Below are 8,858 nucleotides of genomic sequence, written 5' to 3'. Positions count from 1 at the left end.
GCTAAACAACAGAGAAATTTTCATTCTTAATGAAAGTGTTATAGCTTGGTCACAATTCTAGGAGATTCTTGAATCAGTACTATCCGAAAGTAGCCCGGCTCAAGAAACAACAAGAGTTTACCCACTTAGCATAGAGTGGACATTCTGTAGATGATTATGCCCAAGAATTCATGAGACTCAAGAGATTTGTGCCCTTACTAATGGACACAGAGTTAAAAATGGTTGAGATGTTTGTGATGGATTTGGACTCAAAGATTCGCCACATGGAAAAAGCCATTAACCCTATGACTTATAAGGCCACACATAGGACAAGTAAGGTGAAGCCCAAAGATCATATGAACTGAGGAACTCATATCACCAATCACTAGCGCGTAGACCTCATTATCCTGACAGACATCCCTCTCGACATACTGACAGACACCCTCCTCGACATACGGGCGAACATCCCAAGAACTAAGATGGACCTGGAGGATGATGAGGATCAAAGTGCAATGTATTTGGAAAGCCATATGGGGGCAGATTTATGGTAAGGACTAGAGCATGCTTTCGGTGTGGCTAGGAGGGCCACATTGCTATCAACTGCACAACTAAAAATACTAAAAATCTAGTGAATTCATAAAGGGCACCTGATGGAATAGACAGACTTGTGCAGACTCGTTCACAAGCAAGGGCATACGTGTTCACCAGCAAGGATGTTAGAAGGTCCGACACTGTGGTGATAGGTACACTATCAGTCTTGGGACATTATGCTTTCACTATATTTTATTTCGGCTCTACGCATTCATTTATATCTATCCCATTTGTTAGACAAGCAGGGCTTGAACTCGTCCCTCATTGCATGTATAATCTGTTAGTGCCCAAGCGGGGATAAACCTAGATGCTAAATATGAAGTAAAAGATAGGCAAGTAATATTAACCGGGCAAACTTTAAACGTAAACCGGATAGTTGTTAGCATGAAAAACTTCAAAGGTAATACTAGGGATAGATTGGTTAGCTACAAATTATGCTAGTATAGTCTGTTACAAGAAGAAAGTACTATTCTCACTTATGTCTTGATCTAGCTTTAAGTTCAAGAGTGCATGTGCTAGAGTTACACTGAAACTACTCTCAATGATGAAAGCCAAGAAATTGATCCAACAAGGTAGTTAAGCCATATTGGCATACTTAGTATCATGGATGAAAGAGAAAAAGAAAAGACCTTGGTGCCCATAGTCAATGAATTTTTGGATTTTCCAAAAAAATTACCAGAAATACCCCCTTCTCGAGCCGTAGATTTTGCCATAGAACTTATACTAGAAATAAGCTTTATTTCTAAAGCCCCATACCGTATGGCACCAGCAGAGTTAAACAAACTCAAGACGCAACTATATGACTTGCTAAATAAAGATTTCATCCACCCTAGCATATCTCCTTGGGGTTCTCCATGTTGGATGATGGAAGTCCCACATCGGCTAATTTAGAGCATGATCATGAGTTTATAAACAAACAATACTCTCTCCATTAGTATGAGGCCTTTTGGGGAAGCAAAGCAAAGCCATGAGATCTTATGTTCAAAGTGGACAATATCATACCATTGTGGAGAGAGTCGTGTTCGTCTAACACGACTTGTTGTTCTGTCCTTTTGAAGTTTGAATGAATATGTTACCGTCTCCCACGTAAGTACTATGTTGTCTGTCCTTTTGAAGTTTGAATGAATATGTTACCGTTTCCCACGTAAGTACTATGTTGTCTGTCCTTTTGAAGTTTGAATGAATATGTTACCGTCTCCCACGTGATAATTTATGTTATTAGTCCAAAGTTAACGTACTTGGTTATCACAAGCTTACTGTCCTTTTGAAGTTTGAATGAATATGTTACCGTCTCCCACGTGATAATTTATGTTATTAGTCCAAAGTTAACGTACTTGGTTGTCACAAGCTTACCTCTTTCTTTTTTTTCTGCCACATCCTTATTTTCTTTGATTAGACATCAGATTTTGGAATTAAGAATAGAATTTCTATTTTAGTTTTGTTGAGAGCTCAACTTTCTTTGCATGTAGAGTCATTCAAGTGGTATTGATCAAACCTCTTATGGAGTGATTCGAATCACGAGTTTAGAAATGAGTTTTCTTTACTCTTGATCTTGATCATCAAGGTAATCCGTTCCATACTTTCCCTTGGGTTGATTTTCCATATCATTTGGTATCAGAGCTTTAGGCTTAAGATCGGATATATGTTTCATTGTGCCTATCTCTTTTAATTCTCTTATAATTTTTTTTTCTCAGTTTGTGTAGAATGTTCATGTTCTATCACAAAAATATATAACAAAAAAAAAAAAAATCTTATGTTCTTTAAAGTGATAGATCTGGATCTTATCAACACTTTGTTATTCTTTAAGATCTTCTAAATCAATTTTCTTGTTGGTAAATTGATTAGATTTTGCCAATCAGAAGGAAAAAAAAAACCATTGAAAGAAAGAAATGATATTGATGTTAAATGTCTTTCTTTTTTTCCTCTTGATTATTATATGTAACTCTCATATGTTACTACGTCTAAATTAGTCCTTAATCATTTTCTTTCTTTAATTTGTTTCTTTGTCGTTATTTGAATTGCTCCTTCAATACCCTTGTGTATGTGTTGAGTGTGCTGTCTATTCACTTTGAATTGCACTTAGCTCTATAACATAGCTTGTCTCACATCCCAATTTATTTTTTGGAGTGTGATTTGTGTGTGCTCAATTGCGAGGGTGAGTTTGTAAGGGAGTGACACATTGATTCGAGTGTTGAGTGCTAAACACGAATGAACTACATTTACGAGTGAATACACGTGAGGGAGCGCTTGTGAGGTCCTTTTTTTTTTCTTTCTTTCTTTTACCTTTCTTTTGTAGCATGGAAAATCCAGACAACAATACTGACATTACTAATGCACGATTGAGAGAAGCCCAACAACGAACCATGAAAAGACTAATTCGAGGAATAGAAGAGTTGACTGATCGAATAGGTAGATTGGAGATTCAAAATCAAGCTCGACAGAGGATTCCACTACCTATGCCCTCAACCGATACGTATGAGGGCGACAATTCTGATCACCACGAGGATAATCCACATGTGGTTGGTCATGACTTGATGCGAGGGAAAGACCATGGAAGAAGGTATCATAATTTACAACAACGAGTTCCTTATGATGATAGAATTGATCGTAACGTGGGGAGCATCAAATTAAAACTTCCCAAGTTTTATGGAAAAACCGATCCAGAGGAGTACCTTCAATGGGAGAAAACGGTGGAGTCGGTGTTCAACTGTCATAATTTTAGTGATGAAAAGAAGGTACTGTTATGCATTGCTCAATTCAAACAATATGCTCAAATTTTGTGGGATAAATTGATGTCAAGTAGGAGAAGAAATCTTGAAGCACCAATTGATTCATGGGTCGAGTTCAAAAAGTCCATGAGGAAGCATTTTGTTCCATAATATTTTCACCGAGACATGGCGCAAAAGCTTCAAGCATTGAAACAAGGACGCAAATCTGTGGAGGATTATTACAAGGAGATGGATACATTGATGGATCGACTTGAACTCGATGAGGACATGGAGGCTCTCATGGCGCGGTTTCTTAATGGGTTAAACACAGAGATTGCAGACAAGACTGATTTACAGTCTTATTCTAATATTGAGAAGTTGTTGCACATTGCAATTAAGATCGAGAGGCAAATCCAACGAAGGTCTCAACGGTATTCTTCTAAAACTTTTCTCAATTTTACTCCTACATGGAAAAGGGATAGCAAGAACATTGATTATAAGCATAGAAATCAAGAGATTAATGAGAAGCCTCAAGCTAAATTTGAGAAAGGGGAGAGTTCTAGAACAGGGAAAGAAAAAGTAGAAAAGTCTAATGTTCGAAATAGAGATTTAAAGTGTTGGAGATGTCAAGGGGTAGGACACTATAGTAGAGATTGCCCAAATGAAAGAATTATGACCATCAAGGAGGGAGAAATTGTTACGGATGACGAGCCACATGACGACATAAATGAGGAAACTGATGAGAGTGAGGAGTTTAGTGAAGAGGACCTTACACATATATCTTTGGTTACTCGACGAGCTCTAAACACCCACATTAAGGAGGACGGCCTAGACCAAAGGAAGAACTTGTTTCAAACTCGGTGTCTTGTTCAATCTGTACCTTGTAGTGTTGTAATTGATAGCGGTAGTTGCACCAATGTTGTGAGTTCCATTCTGGTCAAAAGACTTAATTTAAAGACACAACCACATCCAAGACCCTACAAGCTTCAATGGTTGAATGATTGTGGGGAAGTACGGGTAACTCAACAAACTCTTGTTTCTTTTACTATTGGAAAATATGTTGATGATGTTTTATGTGATGTTGTATCCATGCATGTTGGAGATTTACTACTGGGGAGGCCTTGGCAATTTGATCGTCGGGTAATGTATGATGGGTATGCAAATCGATACTCTTTTACTCACAACGGTAGAAAAACTACTCTTATTCCATTGTCTCCAAAAGATGTATTTATTGATCATTGCAAACTTGAAAAGAAAAGGCAAGAGGCTGATGCAAAAGCAGAGATTGAAAAAGAATCAAGTGAAAAAAAGAGCTTGAGGAAAAAGCAAGAGAGTAACACTCAGCCTAAAGAAAAATTGAGTTCTGCTCCCTTGCTTGCATTACCTAATTTTGAATCTACTTTTGAAATTGAATGTGATGCTAGTGGAGTAGGGATGGTGCTGTATTAATGCAAAATAAAAAACCTTTGATGTTCTTTAGTGAGAAGTTGACTGGTGCATCTTTGAGGTATCCAACTTATGACAAAGAGCTTTATGCTTTGGTTCGTGCATTGCAAACCTGGCAACATTATCTTTGGCCTAAGGAGTTCATTATTCATACGAATCATGAAAGTTTAAAGCATTTGAGAGTACAAAATAAACTCAACAGACGACATGTTAAGTGGTTAGAATTTATTGAAACATTCCCTTATGTCATAAAATATAAACAAGGTAAGGAGAACATTGTTGCAAATGCATTATCACGAAGGTATGTCCTCCTCAATACTTTGAATGCTAGGTTGTTGGGTTTTGAACACATAAAAGATTTGTATCAACATGACATGTTCTTTGCTCCTTTTGTTGAATCTTGTGAAAAAGGATTCATTGTGGATAATTACTTGTTGTTAGATGGATTTTTGTTTCGAAAAGGCAAACTTTGCATACCATCTTGTTCCATCCGTGAGCTACTTGTGAGGGAAGCTCATGGAGGTGGTTTAATGGCACACCATGAAGTTTCTAAAACTTATGATATGCTCTCTGAACATTTTTTTTTGGCCTAAAATGAGACATGATGTTCATAAAGTTTGTGCTCGTTGCATAGCATGTAAACAAGCTAAATCTAGGCTTCAACCACATGGTTTATACTCCCCATTACCGGTTCCTAATGGTCCTTGGATTGATATATCAATGGATTTTGTTTTAGGTTTACCTAGGACTAGGAAAGGTTATGATAGCATCTTTGTTGTGGTTGATCGATTTAGTAAAATGACTCATTTTATTCCTTGTCACAAAACTGATGATGCAAAACATATTGCAGACCTGTTCTTTAGGGAAGTTGATTGCATGGCATTCTTAAAAACATCGTTAGTGATCGTGATGTAAAATTTTTAAGCCACTTTTGGCGTGTTTTATGGGGTAAGTTAGGAAGTAAGCTAGTATATTCAACTACTTGTCATCCTCAAACAGATGGACAAACTGAAGTTGTTAACAGAACCATGACTGCTATGCTTAGGGCTATTATTGATAAAAATCTTAAGACTTGGGAGGATTGTTTGCCCTTTATAGAATTTGCATATAATAGGGTTGTTCATAGCACTACTAAATGCACACCTTTTGAAATTGTTTATGGCTTTAATCCTTTAACCCCCCTCGACTTGTTACCCATACCGTCAAAAGAGTTTGTGAATTTTGATGCAAATGCCAAGGTTGAGTTTGTTCATAAACTGCACAATCAAGTGAAAGAACAAATTGAGAAACAAAATTCCAAGGTTGCCACCTGAATTAATAAAGGACGTAAGTTTGTCATCTTCAAGCCAGGAGATTGGGTTTGGGTGCATTTCCGAAAAGAAAAATTTTCTACTCAAAGAAAATCTAAGCTTTTACCACGAGGAGATGGACCTTTTCAAGTTCTTGAGCGTATCAACGACAATGCTTATAAAATTGATTTACCAGGTAAGTACGGTGTTAGTACAACTTTTAATGTTGTTGATTTGAGTCCTTTTGGATGTAGGTGATGGCTTTGATTCGAGGACGAATCTTTTTCAAGAGGGGGAGAATGATATGAACCACGACCAAGAAATTTCCATACCTCAAGGTTCAATTACAAGGACGAGAGCTAAGAAGCTACAACAAACCTTATACAGTTATATTCAAGCTATGATGAGCTCATCAAAGAAAATTCTAGAAGACGCTGGAGACCTCCCTTATATGTTGTGTAAAGTTGAGCTCCAAGAAAGATATGAATTAAATGCACTTTAAGTTGCATTTATTGAACTCTGCTGAATTTATGAAACTAGTCCAAGGATGAGTCAATAAACACATTTTATTAATTGCATTATTTAATTATAGTTTAAATATTTGTTTGTCATATTTAAGCTAATTTAAAATATAGGAGTTAAGGTTATATTGTAACACACCTAGGTTACTATATTCCACCATTCACTAGCCATTTTAATAGGGAAGTTACTGGTATTTTTCAGTTACTAGCCGATTTAATTTGGGAGTTATATATCACATAGGTTAAGATTGTAAGGTCTATATAAAGTCTTCTTTTCTTTGATTAGACATCATATTTTGGAATTAAGAATAAAATTTCTATTTTAGTTTTGTTGAGAGCTAAACTTTCTTTGCAAATTCTAGTGTTTAGAACTTGCATGTAGAGTCATTCAAGTGATATTGATCAAACCTCTTGTGGAGTGATTCGAATTACGAGTTTAGAAATGAGTTTTCTTTACTCTTGATCTTGATCATCAAGGTAATCCGTTCCATACTTTCCCTTGGATTGATTTTCCCTATCAGGTTCAATATGTTTAGTCTCCCACATGATATGATTTTGCCTCTTTCTTTCTTCCACATCCATTGCTCTCTCTTACTCCATTTTCTTCTTGTAGTTGTTTCTTTCTTCCCTCATCTTCATTTACGTAAACCATCCTTTCCATCAATTTGCCAAACAAGGTACTTCCTTAATTCTCTCTTTTCTTCTGCCTTATATGTAAAATATATATAAATTATTTAGTTAAGTTTGGTTTTAAAAGCTCGACATTCCTATTAGAGAAGATTTGGAAACGTAGGTGTTTTAGTTCAAGAGAAGAAGAGTTAGATTGGAGTGCATTGAGAACACGACATAGCTTACAATATGGCGGAAGGTAGTAGGAACGGACAGCTTTGTGGTAATGTTGTATCATGGATCAAAACAATGCTAGAGCAACTGCCTGTTGTTAATGTAGGATGTAGTATCTATCGAGTCCCCAAACTGTTACGTGAGATGAATAATACAGCCTTTACCCCCCAAGTCATTTCCATTGGCCCATTTCACCATCGTAGTCGAGATGATTTGATAGTCAAAGAGAAATATAAGCTTCAAGGACTTGCTAACTTTCTATTTCGAATGATGAACATGAGCTCAGTGGAATTTCTTGTGGAAACTACTCAAACTTGGGTAAAAGACGCTCGAGATTACTATGCAGAACCTATAAACATGAACGACGAGGATTTTATTAAGATGCTGGTGGATGGTTGTTTTATAGTGGAGTTGCTTATATTAACACAAAGTAGATCTTCAATTCTACAAAAGATTTCCTCGTATAGGTGCTGATTTGGTCAAGTTGGAAAATCAAATTCCTTTCTTTGTTCTTCAACGTCTATACCTTGTAAAACAAAAGGATCCCTCCATCTCCTTTATAACTCTTACAAAAATATTTTTTCATCATGGGATTGTAAATAATTACTATCTTCCTGATCCCTTGTTGAAGAAATGCCCAAAGCATTTCATCGATTTCTTAAGCTTCTTTTTCGTCCCTACAATATCTTCTAAGAACAATAGTAAAGAAGAAAAATCAATTATTCCTCCATCGATAACTAAGCTCCACAAAGCTGGTGTCACCATCAAGAAAACAGAAAATGCCAAATGTTTGATGAATGTGAGCTTAAAAAATGGGGTTTTTGAAATCCCACCCATACTTAATGATGATTACTTTGAACCCATGATGCGAAACTTGATAGCGTTTGAGCATGTTTATGTTGGAAATGACAACAAGTGTATCCAATATGTGTCATTACTAGATCATTTGATATGTACAGAGAAAGATGTGAGTGTACTTGTGAAAGCCGGAATCATAATAAACGAAATTGGAGGTAGTAGTATAGAAGTTTCAAAACTGTTTAATAATCTCTGTAAATTTGTTACAGTCCCAAATTGTTGTCACTTCAACGATATCAACAAAGCTTTACGAGAACACGGCAGTAGACGATGGAACAAGGCGATAGCTACACTCAAACATAACTATTTCAATACTCCTTGGGCTATTGTCTCTTTCGTTGGTGCAATCTTCCTCCTTATTTTTGCCCTGCTTCAAACTATATTTTCTGGTATATCTTAAGAAGTGAAATCTATCCAAATAATATAGGTATGTTTCTTTTAAATTTTCCTCTTCAATCTTTACCTTATTAAATGTTAACTTTGTAGTTGCCAATCTTTTTAAATAAATATTATGTTACATTTGTGTTTGTTATCCTACCTATAGTTATTTAATGGACCATAATCTTATGCTAACAGTTCAATTACTACGTTTTTCATATTATCTCTATTCTTTGTTTGTTATA

General features: G+C 36.1%; 1 pseudogene; it reads left to right on the top strand.

The window, feature by feature from the left end:
- The first annotated feature begins 7,287 nt into the window (after positions 1 to 7,287).
- Positions 7,288 to 8,635, top strand: LOC111472471 (annotated as a pseudogene).
- Positions 8,636 to 8,858: the final 223 nt, after the last annotated feature.

This window comes from Cucurbita maxima, unplaced genomic scaffold (genome assembly GCF_002738345.1).
Source record: "Cucurbita maxima cultivar Rimu unplaced genomic scaffold, Cmax_1.0 Cma_Scf00073, whole genome shotgun sequence".
In the NCBI taxonomy this organism is placed as follows: domain Eukaryota; kingdom Viridiplantae; phylum Streptophyta; class Magnoliopsida; order Cucurbitales; family Cucurbitaceae; genus Cucurbita; species Cucurbita maxima.
This window is presented reverse-complemented; position numbering and strand designations above follow the sequence as displayed.